The sequence below is a fragment of the Manacus candei genome, unplaced genomic scaffold, assembly GCF_025592945.1.
Source record: "Manacus candei isolate 608988 ecotype Guabito, Panama unplaced genomic scaffold, ASM2559294v1 h1tg000037l, whole genome shotgun sequence".
NCBI classification, from domain to species: Eukaryota; Metazoa; Chordata; class Aves; order Passeriformes; family Pipridae; genus Manacus; species Manacus candei.
In genome coordinates this window covers 2,925,204-2,943,977 of record NW_026138085.1, presented here as the reverse complement: position 1 = coordinate 2,943,977, position 18,774 = coordinate 2,925,204, and positions in this window count along the sequence as shown.

Below are 18,774 nucleotides of genomic sequence, written 5' to 3'. Positions count from 1 at the left end.
GAAAGTCACTATGAAGAGCAGTTTGTAGAGGTACGAGCATTTCTGACACTGCTCATAGGTCTGTGGACAGGCTGTACTTGTGCTGCTGTTGTACTTGCAATGGGGCAAGTCCCAGCCCCTCCTCATTCCAGCCCTGTTGGTCCTGCTTCCACTTTGCCATCACCAGCTCCTGCCTTCCTCAGGAAGATGCCCAAGTGGCAGTCAGACCCTGGTGTGGTCATTCCTCCTCAGCTATCAGCTGGGAGGTGTCCATGGCTTGGAATAGTCAAGCTTTGACACTGAGGGATCTTTGCCAGAGATGTCCAGGAGACTGTGAGATCCTGTGGGACACGGGGGTCAGCCTGCCCAGCACCTCCATGGACATGGCTAAACACAGGCATGGATGGAACAATCACAGAGTGAGTTACTGCCTCCACAGCAGGAGGAGCTCGTGGAAGGGGGCATCCAAACCCTTCCTCCACCACGCCGAGCAGAGCAGCTCTGGGACCACTGCTCCAGCACCAGCCTCAGGCTGAGCTCTGCCCCTCCAGTCCCAGTCCCCAGCCTGGCTGGGCCAGCCCTGCTCAGCTCCCTCGCTTCCCTTTACTGCTGTTTTTGTTTTCTTTCCACAGCTCGTTTTCTCGGTCATCCATGTCTCTGTGCATCATATATCACACCCATGTGTCCGGAGGAAAGAAAGATCCCCTCCAACCCAGCAGCCCTGTAACGGATGGACCTTCCCGACTCGCAGCGAGCTGACAGCTTGTGAGAACAACAGCTTGAATTACTGAAAGAACTTTTCCCACTGAGTTAATCTGCAATGGATGTAGGTGACCTTCTAAAGGCATCTATTAATCAAAAAACCAGTGCCCATTCACCGTGCTAGGCTGAGCCCTTTGGGGGAGGGGGGGATACTAATTTCCCTCCGAGATAAATCATAATTTGACAATAATCATCTGCCCTAATCACTCCGATTCTTCCCTTTAATTATTTGTACACACAGCTCTTCCTGCCTGAGAAGCACAAAGGATGACATTAAACGTGGTGTTGGGAAATGCTGGAGGCTCCAGCTCAAGCCTTAAATCCCTGTGTGGAGCAGAGCACCCGATGGAGCTGAGCTGCTGGGTGCACCCTCTGTCCAGGGTGCAGGGAGCAGCCTTTCCCAGAGGGTAGCCACTGCTTCCAGCCATAGGGAGAGCAGTGGTGCCCAGCCCAGGGACCAGAGCACCAAGGAGAGGGATGATGGAGGGGAGACAGCTGAGAGCAGAGGGGCTCTAGAGCTGTCCCAGCAACCCGGGGTGGCATCCCAGTGCTGCACCCTCTGGAGGAGACTGACCCCCACACAACAGCCATGAACTCTTCTCCCTTGGAGGGCTGGAATAACAGAGAGCTGTGGAGAGCACGGGGTTAATGTCACATCAGTGCCCTTTGGGTGCTGGGGAGCCAGCAGACCAGACCATGGGAGGGAGGAAGGAGGGAAGAAGGAAGGGAGGGAGGGGTGGTTTGGGTGGCCTTGCTGATGTGTTGTCTTGGTCCAGGGCTGGTGAGGGCTCCCTGCCCAGGCTGTGACCCTCGCCCAACATGGGCACACTGTGAGGGGTGGCTCTGGCAGGCACCAACACCCTCCTGCCCTGGGAAGCTCTCAGGTGGTGCCAGAGTGAGTGTGATACGTGGCAAGGGCTCCACTTCTTGTCACCCCTTGTCACGCTGCCGTCGAGCTGGGGGTGTGGAGCCAGATCTCATGAGTGCCTCCAGCAGCAGCTGGTCCTTTCCTTCAGCCACCTCAGAGCCCCAAAGCACACTCCAGGTGTGCCCTTGGGCACCCAGGAAAGCAGAGGGGACGTTGATGGGGGTCAGGTGAGCATCTTGTCAAAATCCGCACCCGTGAGGTCAGAGTGTAAATGGTAGTGGTGTGAGAATTTGCCCACGCCTGAAGTGAGGGCAGGGAGCTGGGTTTGCCCGTGGCAGCAAGGGTGCAGTGGTCCTCTGCGTGGGACTGACTGAAAACTGCTCAGCAAAACTCTTTCTCAGTAGATCTGTGGGATGAGGAAACACTGCACGCTGTCCCTGGGAAAATGGGACTCCTCCTTTTTCTCCTTGGGAAGAAATCCTCTAAAACTGGAAACAGCCAGGAAATGCTGCACAGCATCTCATGGGAAGTGAGATTTCTCACTGTACCCACCTCCTCTCCCACTGGCCTCTGCCCACAGCATGTCCCCCTGTTCAGGCAGCCAGGCTGGGACAGGTTGACTGGAAAGGCACAGCTTGTAGCCAGGGCAGGGTCCCAGAGCAGCTGCGTCACTGCAGAAACACACCAGCCACATTTCATCCTCTGCTTAGTAGCGTTTGGGGCCAGGACTTTTCCGGATTTAAACATCTGCCCTCCTAAGAAAGCAAGCAAAACAGGAGACAGCCTCTCCACAAGCTTTCCCAGTGCTGCTGGGCTGACTTCTGGTAATTCCCGTAGCCCAGGTCACCGTGCTGCCTCACAAGCTATACCACGGACCTACAGCACCATATGCTGGCCTAGCTTAGCATCTACACAGCAGTGCCGCTTGGCGCGCTCGCTCTGTGATCCCCCGAGCACAGCAGAGCAGAGGATCCATCCGGGCTGGGCCCGCGGGAGCTGCAGGCGGGGGTGACGCTGCCAGTCCCTGCGGTGGGACAGTCGGTGACCGCTGGGGACACCCCCGGGGAGGAGCACGGCAGCGCCGGACCAGCAGCCCTTGTGTGCACAGCCCCCAGGAGAGCAGCTGCCCGGGATGCCCGTCCCCTGGTGTGGGCAGAGCGGGGATGGAGCTCAGCTGTGGGTCTGGGCAGCCTTGTCCTCCCTGACCTGCTCCAGCCCCGTCCTCCCCTCTGGGCTTTATCCCCTCTGCAGTGCTGCTCCCTGTGGGAAAGCTCAGTGCCAGTGCCAGCAGCCACAGGAGTTGGGGACCCCTCCCTTGGGACCCCACGGCTGCCCCAGGGCCCCTGTGCAGCCCCAGGCAGCTGCCCCAGTGTGATCCCAGGCCAGGCCAGCTCGGGATCCTGCCCCCCCAGCAGCACTCAGACCTGCCAGACTCGGCACAGCTCAGCTCCCGATCCTCCCTCAGATGGCAGGGACAGAGTGACCTTGAGCAACTCTGGAAGTAACCACATTAACATTGAGCTGGGGAGGAGCAGGCTGCTTCCCGAAAGTCTAATCCATGGGACTGCCTGCCATGAGAGACGGGCGGTGCCGGGAGCCAAGGATACAGAAATAAAGCCTTGATACAACTGCCCAGAACGAACTGCATCCCAGAGAAAAACAGGCACGTGCCTGGTACCTTTATCTCCCCTTTCTCATCCCTATGGGCTGTCTAGTGCTGACCAGGGAGTACTGGAAGCCTGGATTGCAGTGCTTGGGGACATGGGTTAGTGGTGGCCTTGGCAGTGCTGGGCTAATCGTTGGACTCAATGATCTTGGAGGCCCTTCCCAACCAAAATGATTCCCTGATTCTATGCTTACCTTCAGGGCAGTGAGGCATCACTGAGCCCTTTGCAGTGCTGTGGTGCTTCCTGAGCCGTGGGGCACAGCTCAAAACCACATGTTCCTCTGGAGCAACTCTGGTGGCAGAACCTGAGAGTTTGGGACACCATGAGTAACTTTTGGCCTGTTTCTGAGGGAGTTCTGCCATGGGCATGAGAGATGGAGGGTTCCTCATGGAAGGAGAGAGCTCTGAAGTGCAGCATGGCCCAAACCAGAAAGTGCTGGGAGAAATCTGTCCTCATAGAATCAGAGTTGGGTTGGAAAGGACCTTGAAGTTCATCTCATTCCAACCCCCTGTCAATGGACAGTGTTGCCACCCCCTAGACCAGGTTGCTCAGAACCCTATCACAGGTGGCCTTGAACACTAAGTTGTACATCATCTTAGGTCCCTCCTGCCCCCAAAACCTGCAGGGGCAGGGCTGGATTTAGCAGTGACCCACCCAGACTTTGTATGTGCAGCATTATTTCACCACATGCTCCAGCTGCCTGTGCTTTGCAAAGAAACACATCCCACCATTCCAGCTGAGCCTCTCCTCCATGTGGGATGTGCCCACAAATGAGAATCTATTGAATGCCCAGCAAGCAGAGAGACGACCCCCCAGTCTCACAACACCTGCTGTGCCCCTGTTACCTGCGGATCAGTTTGCCCACAGAATGTAGGGCCCTGATGGAGAGCCTGGGGAGAGATGGAGAGAGCCTTTGTGCCAGAAGTCCAAGGATGCAAGAAACCAAACAAAATGTAAAAGGTCAGCAAACACAATGCAGCAATTAGCACAGGCAGTGGGGAGGAGGGAGCGAGACAACACAATTTATGGAGCTCAGGAGAGGGAATTCTCCGAGGGCACCGATCACGCACTATAAATACCTTCAAGGTAATGACAGAAATGGAGTGAATTATTCACCATCTCTGATGATGGGAGGGCAAGAGGCAGTGACCTGGATCTGAGGAAGGGAAGTCTGGGTGGGGGGAAGCCTGGGCAGCAGGAACAGCCCAGCGTGGGATGTGCTCCCTGGGGCAGCCCTGCTTTCTGTGCAGAATCCATCTCTAATATGTCCTTGGGCTGAGTCCACATCAAAACAGTGCTGGAAAGGCCAAGGCCAGGCTGTGTGGGAGCTCCCAGACTGCCTGTACCTCCTAGCTTGGAGGGAGTCAGTGAAGTTTCCTGCATGTGGTCACTGTGGCCCATACACGGAGTCTGCTGCTCTCCCAGTGTTACGACCCGCCCCAGGAAAAGAGAGGGGGGGGGGGTAACTCAGGTTTTATCAAAAATTCCTTTGGGGTGGATTAAAGCGAAGCGACACTAAATAATCGGTGTATGAAAATATATAAGATTTATTTCAACAGTTTTGTATCAACAGGTAAGTTAATAAGATTTATTTTAACAGTTTTGTATCAACAGATAGGTTAACATTTTTGGGTGCTGTCATAATCAATAGGTAAACTAACACCTTTGGGTGCTGTCATAAGCTTTCTGGGGAGGAGAAAAATGCATAGGGGAGAGAAAGGCAGGATAAGAGCCAGGGAGAGTAAGGGAAAGAAAAGCTGAAAGTAGATAGATGTCCATAGTCACCGCCCACGGGGTCCAGCGATGCTTGATGGTCTTGATTCGCAGGCGGTGGGGGAGAAGAACTCCCGAATTCCCAAAGTCACCAGTAAGTTTATATGCTCTGGCGCCTCCCTGGCATGAGGGGTTGCCTCCCTTTTTTGGACTTAGTCCTCCAGAGGCACATTGTCTTTTCAGTTGTTGTTTGCCCAGCAGAGGTGTCAATAGGCAAGAGCCTGCAAGGTTGACTCCTCATGGGCTATCAGAGGTAACTAATCGCCCAGCAGGTGTGTCAAAAACCCAAGGTCAGTTGTTGTTTTCAGGACAGCGTAACTAATCGCCCAGCAGAGGTGTCAAAAGCCCGAGGTCCGTTGTTGTTTTTTAGGAGGACTCCCCAGCAGGTGTGTCAAAAGCCCGAGAATGCATAAAACATCAACTATTTCAGTCTCTGACACCACCCCGTGATTTATGCATTCAATAGTTTTTCTTCTTTTGTCGTTCTCTGTGAATCTTCTTTGTGGGCGGTGCTTTTCGTATAGTGGACAGGGAGACAGAAGAGTGAAGAAAAGGAAGAGATTGCCCTAATGCATTACAATTCTCCCCCCCTTCAAAAAAAAAAAAAAACAAGCTAATTGTATAATAACATAGTAAGCTAATTTGCACTAGTTACTCTCTCCACCCCGTGAGTAGTCATAGGGGATGTAATAGGATCTCAATGACTACAATCAAATTTCTTAACATTAATGAGGTTACAAACATACATACAAATATTTGAAATTATACATCAAAAAACACTGAGTTACTTGGGAGCTGGTAAAAGGCTTTCTTATGTTTTCTTTTAGGCCTAAATTTAGTTCCGTTTTTGTTAAATTTAACCAAATATAAAATTCAATGCCTTTCAAGGCAGAAGGCTAATGTATATAATGCATATTCATATAACTCTAAATATGCACAAATACTTGTACTAACTCCCAGGTTATATTTGGTTGAGTTTCTCAATCGAGAGAGATATTTAAAAGGACAAAATGAACTTGACAAAAATCAAATTAACAGTACATCTTATACAATTTTACCAGTAAGTTGTTCACATTCAAAAGCTTCTCCCAAACTAACCTGCCCCCCAACAAAATAATAAAACAAACTTGGCAAAACGAAATTAGCAGTACATAAAATGGCTCGTCCTACACAATCTTATCAGTGAATTGTTCATAATAAAAAAAAAACAAAACCTAGATAAGTTAACAATTATTAATAAGCTGATAACACAAGTAATTCTGGGAGTAGAGGGAGCACAAACACAATGTTTGTGGCAAACTTTTACATATTGCAGACTTGAGACAAAAATACATATAGGCATGCATATTACAAAGTTATTAAGATAAAAACATTAAGAACAGTATAAGTCTTCAGTCTCGTTGCTATTTCGTTTTCTCATGCTGCCTCTTGCTGTAATTGAGGCTCCATTGGTTCCATGCAGTTTGATCTCATCTGCTGGCAGGTTTCTGCAAAAGAACAAATCTGGCCCACTACAGACCCATTATTAAAAAGAAGGAACTATCTATTTATCCAACTCCTTTTCTTATCTGGCATAATGTTACTAGGGCAATAATAATAGAGAAGTTTGGAACATGTTTTCTCCAAAAAACAAATAAACTCAGACGGACAGAGAGGGGTGGGAGACCAAACACCCATTCTCTCCCTCTGGCATCTCTCCAGGCTCGATCCTTTAATAAATCTAACCCCAGGATGTTAGCTGGTAGTGGTCCCACAATCATGGTAGTTTCTGGGGCTGTCTCATCTCCAGGTAACCAGCATTTCACTCGAGCAGTGTATTGGGGTTGGGATTTGCCAAAGGCATCAGTTACCCATATTTCCTTTTTGTCTGGCTTAATGCCACACTGGGTAGCAGCTTCAGTTTGGAGTGCTGAGACCTGTGCACCCGTGTCTACCATGAATGTAACTAAAGATTTAAAAGGGCCAAGAGGAAAAGTGATTACCAAATCTCCCTGGTTGTTTTCTGTAAGCTTTCTCTCATAAACCCACTGGCTATTTTTTGGCTTATTTACTTGAGGGCAGTAAGTCCAGTTCCTTGACTCAGAACTGGTCAAACTGGTTATTCCGGTTTCTGGAGAGGCTGAGGGGATCACAGTGTTGGACTCCTTAGAGGGGCTGCCCTTAGGGGGTGCCTTGTGCTCTTTGATCTCATCCCAGTGCTTTATCAAGTATTCTAAATTAGCAGTGGGTAATTTATCCATCACTTCTAGAGGAATTCCTTTTGCAACACCTTCTCTCCACAGACTGTATCTCTTTCTTCCGCTAGATGACACATTTTGTTGACAAATACCTGGCGAGGCAGGTTTTTGGACTTTCCCTGCCCTCCTGCAGTGTATTCTCTGGCCATTGGTACCAGGGAGCCCCAGCTGCTGACCAGTAGCTATTAATTCTTGGGCTATTTCCAACCAGGTTATTCCTGATGGAGCACCCCTTCTTCTAGGTCTGGGGGTTGCCTTTATGCGCTCCTGTAATTGTTTAGCATAAACTTTTAGTGCATCAGGCAGGCCTCGAATTAAAACTGGAAATCTCTGTGGATCTGCCTCGAGTTCCATTGGGGAATGTCGTTGTGGGTCTAATAATTTTGTATGCATTAACTGGAGACATGCGGTTTTTTGTACACTTTTTACAATGTGGCCAATTGTGGGTGTTTTAATCGTGTAAGGATCTCCCCTTTCTATAGGGTCTAACCCACCTGCCCAGTAGGCAGCTCTCTGGGTCAGGGACCACGGGGCTCGGTTATCATTTGTGGTCAGGAAAACCCCTGGGCCCCAAAATCCTCTGGCCTCATCTTCACTTAATAAAATTCGGTCTCCCCCAGTAAGGGACACCCTCCACACATATTCAGTCTCTGATTCGCTGGCCTTACGGCTGTATTTCTCCTGAATTCTGGCCAGTGCTTCCCCCGTGTACGGGGTAGTTCGTGTGGTAGTTTGCCGATCTGCCCCCAGGCCAGTGGTTTCAGTTTTAATGAGGGGACGCATATGTATTACCCCGTCCTCCGGGTAACTTTGCTTCAATTCTTCTAATTCCCCAGAGGGGTACAGGGATTTGTTAACATCTACCGGTTTAGGGTATTTTGAATTGATGTCTCGCAATTCACAATTTTTCATTTCCAGTATTTTTTTAAGCCTTTCATTTTGTTCCTCCTCATCTTCAAGGGCTGACCTAAGCAATGAGTTAATCTCTCTCTCTTTCTCCAGTGCCTGGCGTTCAGCAGTTAACTGCAGGCGTTCTTTTTCTAATTGCTCCTGTAATGCCTTCATTGTCTCTTGAAGAGACCTTATCACCTCACCGGTAGATTTTTGAGTAGCCTCTTTTCCTAGCTGGTCCTGCAAAGTTCTCATTGACTCTTGGGAAGATTCTATCACTTCACTTACAGATTTTTGAATAGCTAATTTTTGCCTTTGCACTGCTCTAAGGAATACGCCTAAGACAGCACCCAAAAAAACCAGTTCTAAACCAAGGATAGCTATCAGGAGGGAATAATCCCCATATAACTCAACCCGGGGTGTCATCATCCCCTTCGCCTCAGTCATTAACCCAGCTTAGGTTAATGTCTTTCTCCCCCTTAACCCTCTGAGGGCTGGTTTGACTCTCTCCTGGAAAACCTTTCAACAGGTCCAGGTACCAGAGAACCTTTCAACAGGTCCAGGCCACACCAGGAAAACTTTCAACAGGTCTGATGTGCCCGGGTCACACCGAGAGGAGAAAAATTCTTACTATAATTTTACTGCGAGGGGACAGTCACCATTTGACTCGCCCTCGGTACCAGTTTTAGACTACACCGATTACTCCACCACATCCAAAGTATCCTGTCCGTGACGCCAAAAATGTTACGACCCGCCCCAGGAAAAGAGAGGGGGGGGGGGTAACTCAGGTTTTATCAAAAATTCCTTTGGGGTGGATTAAAGCGAAGCGACACTAAATAATCGGTGTATGAAAATATATAAGATTTATTTCAACAGTTTTGTATCAACAGGTAAGTTAATAAGATTTATTTTAACAGTTTTGTATCAACAGATAGGTTAACATTTTTGGGTGCTGTCATAATCAATAGGTAAACTAACACCTTTGGGTGCTGTCATAAGCTTTCTGGGGAGGAGAAAAATGCATAGGGGAGAGAAAGGCAGGATAAGAGCCAGGGAGAGTAAGGGAAAGAAAAGCTGAAAGTAGATAGATGTCCATAGTCACCGCCCACGGGGTCCAGCGATGCTTGATGGTCTTGATTCGCAGGCGGTGGGGGAGAAGAACTCCCGAATTCCCAAAGTCACCAGTAAGTTTATATGCTCTGGCGCCTCCCTGGCATGAGGGGTTGCCTCCCTTTTTTGGACTTAGTCCTCCAGAGGCACATTGTCTTTTCAGTTGTTGTTTGCCCAGCAGAGGTGTCAATAGGCAAGAGCCTGCAAGGTTGACTCCTCATGGGCTATCAGAGGTAACTAATCGCCCAGCAGGTGTGTCAAAAACCCAAGGTCAGTTGTTGTTTTCAGGACAGCGTAACTAATCGCCCAGCAGAGGTGTCAAAAGCCCGAGGTCCGTTGTTGTTTTTTAGGAGGACTCCCCAGCAGGTGTGTCAAAAGCCCGAGAATGCATAAAACATCAACTATTTCAGTCTCTGACACCCAGGGCTGTGGCTGAGCAGGCAAACACCTTCCCTTGTCTGGGAGACTGAACTTCATCCTCCTGGCCCCACACAGGTGGGACAGACATCAGTTTGGCATTTGTGACAGCCACCAAGCTGGGCAAATCAGTAGGAGGGAGGTAGAGAAGCTATGGCTTTGACTTGGAAAGAAGAACCAGGATCTGGAAGTGCAGCTTCCAGGAAGATTGCAGCATCACAGAGTGGCTGAGCTTGGCAGGGAACTCTGGAGGTCACCTGGTCCAGCCCCCTGCTCAAGCAGGGCCACCCAGAGCCAGTTGCCCAGGTCCATGGCCAGATGGCTTTTAAATATCTCCAAGGATGGAGACTCCACAATGGCCTGGGCAGCCTGTGTCAGTGCTTGGTCACCTTCACAGGGCAAAAAGTGTTTGCTGATGTTCTGAGGGACCCTCCTGTGTTTCCATTTGTGCCCATCACCTCTTGTCCTGTCACCAGGCACCACTGAGAAGAGCCTGGTTCCAGCCTCTTTGCACCTTCCCTTTGGGTGTTTATACCCGTGGATGGGGGTGGTGAGGCCCTGGCACAGGTTGCCCAGAGAAGCTGTGGCTGCCCCATCCCTGGAAGCATTCAAAGCCAGGTTGGACAGGGCTTGGAGTAACCTGGTCCCATGGAAGGTGTCCCTGTCCTTGGCAGGAGGGTTAGAACAAGATGAGCTTTAAGGTCCCTACCAATCCAAACCATCCTGTGATTCTGTGAGGTCTCCCTTGAGCCTCAGAGATGGAGATTTCCTGTGCACAGACAAGAAACGTGCTACATGCTGAGGGGGTTATTTACCTGGCTCTGCTAAAGAGTACTGACCACATTGAGATTACGTTATGAAGAGCCTACAAAGGTGCTGTCCTTCTGCTGGTGCTCTGGGTGTGGGCTGGAGCTCAGTCCTACTCCCTCTCCCTGTTGCTTCACAGCTGTGAGCAGCTTTCCCAACATCTGCTCTTTGTTCTCTCTGCTTCTGGACTGCAGAGAAAACAGAGGAGAGGTAGGAATAGCTCTGCAGTCCCCTTTGTCACGGTGACCTGTGGAGGCAGAACAGGTTTTTTAAGTTTGAGCATCCTGGCATCCCAATCACTCATTCTGTGCCTCATCCCCCCTTGGCTGCCAGGAGAGAAAGGTGGCAGAGGAACACTGTCCCTCCCCAGCACAAACCCAACCTTCCACTTCTCTTTGCCTTGCAAGACTCCAGATTTCCTGTGTGCAGGTGAACACTCACCCATGGCTTGCACGGACCAAATTTACTCGCCCAGGGCAGACAAAGAGGAAATAAGTGCCCTTATGGCACCTGGAGGTCTATCTATATCAAGCTTTTCTGTGTGTGAGCAGCATCCAACCCCTAGGGACATGCAGGGGACTCAGATTCTCTCCCTGGCTGGGCATTAAACCACAACATGGCCCTGATAAGGGAAGATACCAGACTGAAACCAAGTGGAAAGCAAAATGTTGAGGTTGTTCTAATGAGTTATGGAGGAGACCCATGGCATCTGCTTGGAGACCCACTCAGATCTCTGGAGCCTTTTCTATTTCTCTGCAGATGGGTCCTCTCAGGGGAATTTTTAAGTGCCTTATCATGGTCAGCAGGCCTGGAAAATAGCTAAGGGTGCCCCAGAACTGTTCTGGTGGTCAGGGTGGCCCTGGGGCAGCCATGGCCAGCCACCCACCAACCTCACTCCTGGCAGAGGCAGATGCTGGAAGACAAGAAACCAGGGAGACGAGTGGGTCAGCTTGGGTGGTTCTTGCAACCTCTCCAGGAGACAGCTAAGAAACAGTGCTCTGATCTCATCTCAACATGCAGAGTCACATCACCAGCCAGGACCCTGGATGTGCTGCTGTCTGAGCCGTGTTGGTCTGGGCAGAGAGACGGGGAGAGGTCTCTTGCATGGCTCATCCATCACAGCCATGTGCAGGAGGTGGCATGGGCTGGAATGGCTTCTGGAGCAGAGAGTCTAAAGGACATTTGCTGGCTCTGAAACCCACAGAAACCACAGGAGATCCTGCTCCCTCTTAGCTGGACAGGTGGCCATAAGCAGGGTGGTCAGTCCAACTGCTGGGGGAGAACACAGAGAGGAAAATCCACACTGGAAGAGCATTATGGCTTTGGCAGCCCTGGGCCAGCTGCCTGGTTCATGTCTCCCATAGAGAAGGCCTGTTAAATTCAGTTTCTGGACACTGCAGTGGCACGGAGCTGTATGACAACAGCAGGAAAACAATGATCTCTCAGACCCTGTCTGGTTCTCTCTTGCACTGGAAGAGACACAGTATCTGTCCCAGGCACTGATGCTGTAGGCAGACAACAAGGACATGGGTCTGCTCCAGCAGCATGGGCTTTACAAGCCAGAAAAAGAGGAAAAGCAAAGGAAACTGCCTCCTCAATATGAAATAAGTGGAGGCTGGCTCCAGACCCTCAAGACAAAGCCATAAATCTGCCCAGCCCTGCTGCGAAAGCATGAGACACCCTGGAACAGCCACATGGCGTCACAGTGTCCTTGATCTCTGTTTTCTCTTCCACCCCTTCCTTTCATCCCCGCCACCCCCGGAGGCACGTTCACTCTCCCGGTGACTCCGGCTCCTCGGGCTGCTCCCGGGCTGCTCTCCCGTCCCGCTGTGTTTTATGGCAGGCTGGGTCAGGTTGCATCGCTAATGGCAGGCGCAGGGGGAGGGCAGTCCCAGCTGAAGGACGAGGCTTCCAGCGGGATGTGCTGCAGCTCTGCCTGGCCCCGCTGCCCTCTGCCCCGTTTGGGAGGCAGCGGGACGGAGCTGTGCGGGGAATGCAGACGGGCGGGTGTCCCCCCCGGCGCTGGTGCCGGGTCATGCGGGTGACAGAGCTGGCACGTCCCCTCACGCGGTGGGCAGTGGGGCTGAGGGGATGTGTGACCCGTGACTGTGGTGGCCATCAGGCACTGCCCCAGGCTGGCTGCGGGTCACAGGACCCACCGGGACAGCTCCTGACCCTCCGCTGTTTGCTGGGCTGGAATTTTCCTGGTGAGCCGAGATGAAAGGAGGAATTCTCTGGCTGCCCCGATGCCTCTTTCCAACACAGAGCTGACACCGAGACGTCCCCTGAGAGACACGGCCTAGCCCAGCTCCCCAGCTGCTTTAAAGGCTCTGATTTGGAGCAACAGACACCTCCCCTCCCACAAGAGCAAGCAAGGAGACAGTCTCAAAGACCACCCAAACCACATCCAGGCAAGGCCATTTCCTGGTTGTCCCCATTTGACCATGGTGTCCTGGACATCATCTGGAAGCGAGGGAATAAAGCAGAGAGGGCATAAAGCCATCGCCTGGCTCTGCCCTGGTTTAGCTCCATGGAGCACAGGCGGAATCAGCATGGAAGCCACAACAAGTCTGTGCCACATTTGTCTCCTTTGTGTCCCTGGGCTTGCTGCACAAGGAGCAGGGGGAAGAGAAATGTGTTCAGTCTGTAGCTAATGCCAGAGCCTAAGAAACGGATCAATTCAATCCCAAACAATTTGTAATGCAAAGGGAGCAGTTCTCCTCTTGGTTTACTCCTCCCCACGACCAAACACATGCTCAGCCCCTCTTTCCCACATCCCTGCCCTGGGAGAAAAGTAGCTCATGCCCCAGCACAGACAGAATCTCCATCCCTCTCCACTGCCCCCACCTCTCAGCCGATTTAAATCCCTGGCACTGGCACTTGGTGCCCGTCCACCCTCTGGCACCAGAGAGCCAGGAGCTGGAGACAGGGTGCCAGGGAGGGGGGCACCCCAGCACGCTGCCAGTGCTGCCTGCACACAGCTCAGCTCTCCGTGTCTCCAAAGGTTTCTCTCCCAAGTGTGCCTGACTAATTAGTAAACGGAGCCTAAACCTTTTGGTCTCCATCGATCTTATCTTTAAACCCTGCAGACAACAATTCCTCAATCGATACCTCATTTAATTGCTGCCACCAGGCTGACAGCTGGGCTGCTGGTTGTGCAAGCCTGGCTGTCACATGGCAGGCTGCCAGTGCCACCTTCTAATCCCAAACTGATTTATCCTCTTCCAGCTCCTCTGTCCCACCTCCATCCCCCAGTCCTGACCCTATTCCCACCCCTGTCTCCCTGCCTACCTGCCTCCCCCACGAGCACATCCCACCCCCCCGATAACTCACCCCCAGCACGGCTGTGACCAAGCTCGTGTTGGTGAGCACCTGAGCACGAATAAACAGCCCCCACATGCTGCTGAGACCTGATTCAACCTGTCCCCAGCCCAGCACTGCTGCGGGGGGGACACCTGGATGTCACCTGCAATGTGTCACATCCAGCTGGGGCACAGGCAGACAGGCAGCTCCTGCCTGCACATCCCAGTACCAGACCTGGCCTCCAGGCATCCACAGCTGGGCCACAGCATGTGCTGGGCATGATCCATTCCCTGGCTGCTGCTCCTGGCCAGCCCCAGGAGCTGGATTTTTATGGATGCTCCTGGCCCTCTGAAGAGAGCAGATACAGAAGCAGGCCATGGCTGCTATTTTGGGAAAAGCTGCCCAGTGGAGTCAGGCACTGACTCCCAGCTCAGCACTCTGCTGAGGGCTGGGGGAGACATGGCAGGGGAATCAGGCTCCTGTGATGGGGCTCTGGCCAGGGGGGCTTGTGTTTGCTCTGGCTCAGTTTTTACTCTTGCTTTGATCATGATTTTTGCTGGAGTTTAATGATAATCATTGGTGCAGCACACATTTCCTTCAGTGGCAGAAATGGGGAATAATTGCTGTAACCTGATCTTTGATCAGTTATGTGTTTGTCATCTGCAGCTCTTGATGGCCTCTCTTTGTGGGAATGCTGATTGCTCTCTCCTTGTATCCCCAGGAAACATTAATGTGTAATTTTGGAAAGAAATAGCACTTGTATATGAACACATCACCAGCAATACCACCAGAATGAAGCCTCAAGACATGTCCCACAGTGCAAACCCTGAGTCTGGGAGCTGCCCAGCAAGGGGATGGGTGCCTTTTTCCAGTGGTGCCTGTGTGCTGTGCCCAGCCTGGGACACAGTGCAGACCCTGCCTGGGTCCCACCAGCTGTCAACCAGCATTACCAACAAATCCACAGGGTAAAATGCAGTGGAGATGTGTCCCACTGCACTCTCTGGCCATCAGCTTCTACCCACATACTCCTCTGAAGGTCACTTGGTCCATCTCCAGCTTTACATGGAGGCAGCAGCTTGTCCAAGCGCTGCTGAACATATCTTGGAAGACTTTTCAACCTGGATGTGGTGGGACTGGTGAGCTTGGCTGGTCTGCCAGTGCTGCTTTCTGTGATGTCTGTGGAGTCAGTGTCTGGGGCTGATGGCTGATTTCCCTGAATTCCAGGGGAGGACAGGCCATAGATCTGCCTTACAAAGGGTGACTTATCCTCTGGGTACCACCAGTGGCACTTTGAGTATCACCTGTCTTTGCAGTTTTGAGTTATTCCACTCCATGGTGACCCACAGCCAGTCTTCTCCAAGGAAGAGGAGGTTCAGAGACATAAAATAAATCACCAGCCTCACTTCTGGCCTTCACTGACATCCTCATTTTGTGCTAATTAAGAGGAATGAGGCCCTTGCCATGCCAGGTGTTGGAGATGAGTCTGGGGAACCCACATGTCTCACCAGTGTCCAGCAGGGATGTGGAAATCTTCTCCAAGGTACCATTTAAGGTCTTCACAGCTCAGAATTAAGGAACTAATGCACGAGGAAAGGGCAGGGGAACAGGCCAACAGCTTACTGGGGGCAAACACAAACTGGTGTAGAGCAGTTTGTAGAGCAGTGCCCCCCACAAACTGTGGGAGCACTGGGCTCACTCAGGAGGCCCATGGCTGCTGCAAGGGGCTGGTGTCTCCTCCAGCTGATGACAGGCAGGATGTTCCACATCCCACACATCTCCCCTTCCAGTTTGCTCTTCTCCTGTAACAGCTACACCAAGCTGAATGTGACCCTGTGCAAAAGCCAGAATCTGTTCTTGGTGCAGACTGCTGAGGCTGGAGGACAGAGCAGAGGTCAGGCTGCAGTTAAAGGTGCCAGAATCCCAGATGTCTGGGCCAGAAACCAATTCCAGAGCCTTTCAGTGTGGACAGAACCTCACCTTTACATCCATGTTGTCTTCCCACTGAGCTCAAACAGCGTCTGTGCAAGCAAGGCAGTGCCCTGTCCAGGTGCAATCCTAGGAGACAGGCTGTCCTGCTCCCAAATCCCAGGCCACAGCTCCCTAGCAAGCCAGGGAGGGAGGGGAATGCTCAGTAGCTCCATGAACAAAGGCCATGGAAGCTTGTTGTCATGGCAGTGGGAGTGAGGGGCTCGTGAGTTACCAGCCATGAGAAGTTTGTTATCAGCCACGAGAAGTTGTTTTCTCTGACAGCTTGGGGCTGTTCTGGGCAGAGCCAGGAGCTGGACTCAATGACCCTCGTACAAGGTCAGGAGTTGAACTCGATGATCCTTGTGGGTCCCTCCCAGCTCAGGTTGTTCCATGATTCTACGATTCCGTGACCTCTGCTACTATTCAACAGCCTGTTTCAGTCAGGAGTGCTGTTTGCTGCTCCTGCCAGGGGCCCTGTGAGCCAGGCAGGAGCAAAGGGGATCCAGGTAGGCACTCCTAGTGGGAGAGGTGACTGGTGGCAGAGGAGACCCCCATGGGCAGGGATGGGGTTGGCTCCCTGTGCCGGTGGTGGCCCGGGAATGCCGATCCCGCAGTCATCCTTCGCCGTGGTGCCAGAGGGTGCCTGACACATGGCACTGGGAGATCTGCAGTTGGCCCCGAGCGTGCCCCAGATGGTTTGATGCCAGGGTGTTTGCACACAGCTCTGCCATTTAATGGGGAGAGAAGGCAGAGCTGATCCCAGCTGAAGCCGTGCACCAAACGCTGACAGACTGTTTGTCGAGACACAAACATTGGCAAATGGCCCTGCTTGCCGTGTACTGAGAGTCACGGCAGAGAGGGAGGGAACCCAAGAGCAGGGATGTCTCTGGCAGGGACTGGGAGTCCTCAAAGTGCAGTTTAGTGCATGTTTCTGGGAAGAAGGAGGTGCTTTCCGGGGAGTTTTGAAGTGCCCTTCTACAAATGGGTGGAACTGGGATGCCCAGCTTGCATAAATGAGGCTGGGGGTGATGGGGATAGCTGGGTATGATCCAGTTTGGGGGATGGAGCATCCCACCTGTCCAGCCAGGATGGTACCCCTGTGGTCCCTCAGGCTTGGTGTGTTCAGGAGTACCTCTCCAGAGAAAGCCAGACCCACCAGCACATCAGATGTGCCAGAGACTCCTCTCCCAGCAGGTAATGGAGCACTCAGGGCAGCAGTGGGGCTATCTGTGATCCATGGCTTTTTGGTAGGGTTGTGCCTTACTCACCAGCATCTGCTGTTGTCTCTTCCCCTCTGGGATCCCACACTCCAGAAAGGAGTGGATGGGAGCCATGGAGAAGGTGACATGGAAAACATGAGTCAGAGCTGGACAGCAGAAGCCAGGGACCAGCGTTGTGCCCAGCGGAGGGGACAGGTCTGCTCTCCCCAGGAACAGGCTGGGACCTTCCCACACAGTGTCATGAATTTACAGTGGTGCTGTGAAGGGAAGAATGGCCTCCAAACAGCACCTTCAGGCCTCTAGTGCATCCCAGGGTTTGGATCCTGGGAAAGCCAGGGCGCCTTGCCAGAGTTCCCAGCCCAGAAAAGCCAGCTCTCAGGAGGTCTGGGTGGCAAGAGGTACCTGAAGGCAGTGAGCTGGAGAGCTTTACAGCTTCCCATCAAACTAGGGAAAACAGGTGCTGCTCCTATGCTGATCTAGGAGCTTCATTTTGCCAGCAGGAGCCTTTTGTCTCTCAGAAGATCCTCCTGGCTGGAAGAAACTTTGGAACTTAATTGTTAACCTGGATGGGCCTCAGCTCAAGGTGATGGACTTCTGCAGACCAGGAGCCCTGTGTTTCCAGGAGCTCTGCCCTGCAAAATGCTGAACACCTCCCAAGGCAACAGGGTCAGGGAGAGGGGGTCCCAGAGGAAGGAAAACATGGCCCATGTGGGTGGGGGGCACAGAAGGGTAATGAGGGGGGAGGAGTTACCACCTGGAAAGAATTACAAGCAGGGTAAGGCATTGTCATCTCTCTGGAAACCACCGTGGGGCAGCCTAATGTCAAAGGAGTCCACAGCTTTAAATTACCACTGATACCATATCAAAAATATCGAAATTTGGGGTGAAGGTTCAATGAACAAAGGGAAGGACTCTTATGGATTGATACTCTGCTTTGGAGTATCATCCAAAATGTACCTGCATTAGAGTGAGAGTAGTAAATGTGTCCCTTTCACCAAGTTCCTGGGAAGAGGAAGGGTCCCTGCAGAGTGCAGGGCTTGGCTGAGTGGCAGACAGGGGTCCATCCACCACCACATTCCTGCCTCACTCCATGCTGGCCCCCAGCCAGCAGCACCACCCAGGACTGCTTGGGGGACCCACCTGGAGATGCAAAGGCCTGGGAAGGCCCACTTGGAGCAGCCATCCCCTAATATGCTTTGTGACAGCAGCCCAGGACTTTAAACTTGGTGCCTGTGACTGCACAGGAGGCTCAGCCAGGTAATGCCAAAGGATGTGGGGCAGCGTGGTCAGTCTGTCTTGTTCTGTGCTGCTTTCTGCTCTCTCCTGGGGCCTCCTTGGTGCTGCCAACTCACCATTTGTGATGTTTTTAAAATCTCAAATCACATGGTAGAAATGGTGGTGGCATAAAAGGCAAAGAAAGTTTTGACTTGTGGGAGCTACTGTGCAAAAAGACTTGCACAGAGGTGGAAAAACGCCAGTTGTGGTACTGAGGGGCAGCTACTCACCCTGTAAAACGTCAGAGTATGTGTCAGACAGGGATGCCCTGTTGTGCCAGTCCAGTCTCTGGGGTGGTTTTCCAGCACTGGGGAAAAGTCCTGGAAGCTGGCTCCTGCATCACCTGTGGCTGTTTTTCTCTCCATCCCCTGCACTGGCTTTCAGTCCCCTCCTGAATTCCTTGCCATATCGAAAGAGAGGAGACAAAAAGGGCCAAGTGACTATTTCTAAACCAATGCAAACGCCCCAGGCAGCAGCTCAGCCCTGCAGTGCCCAGC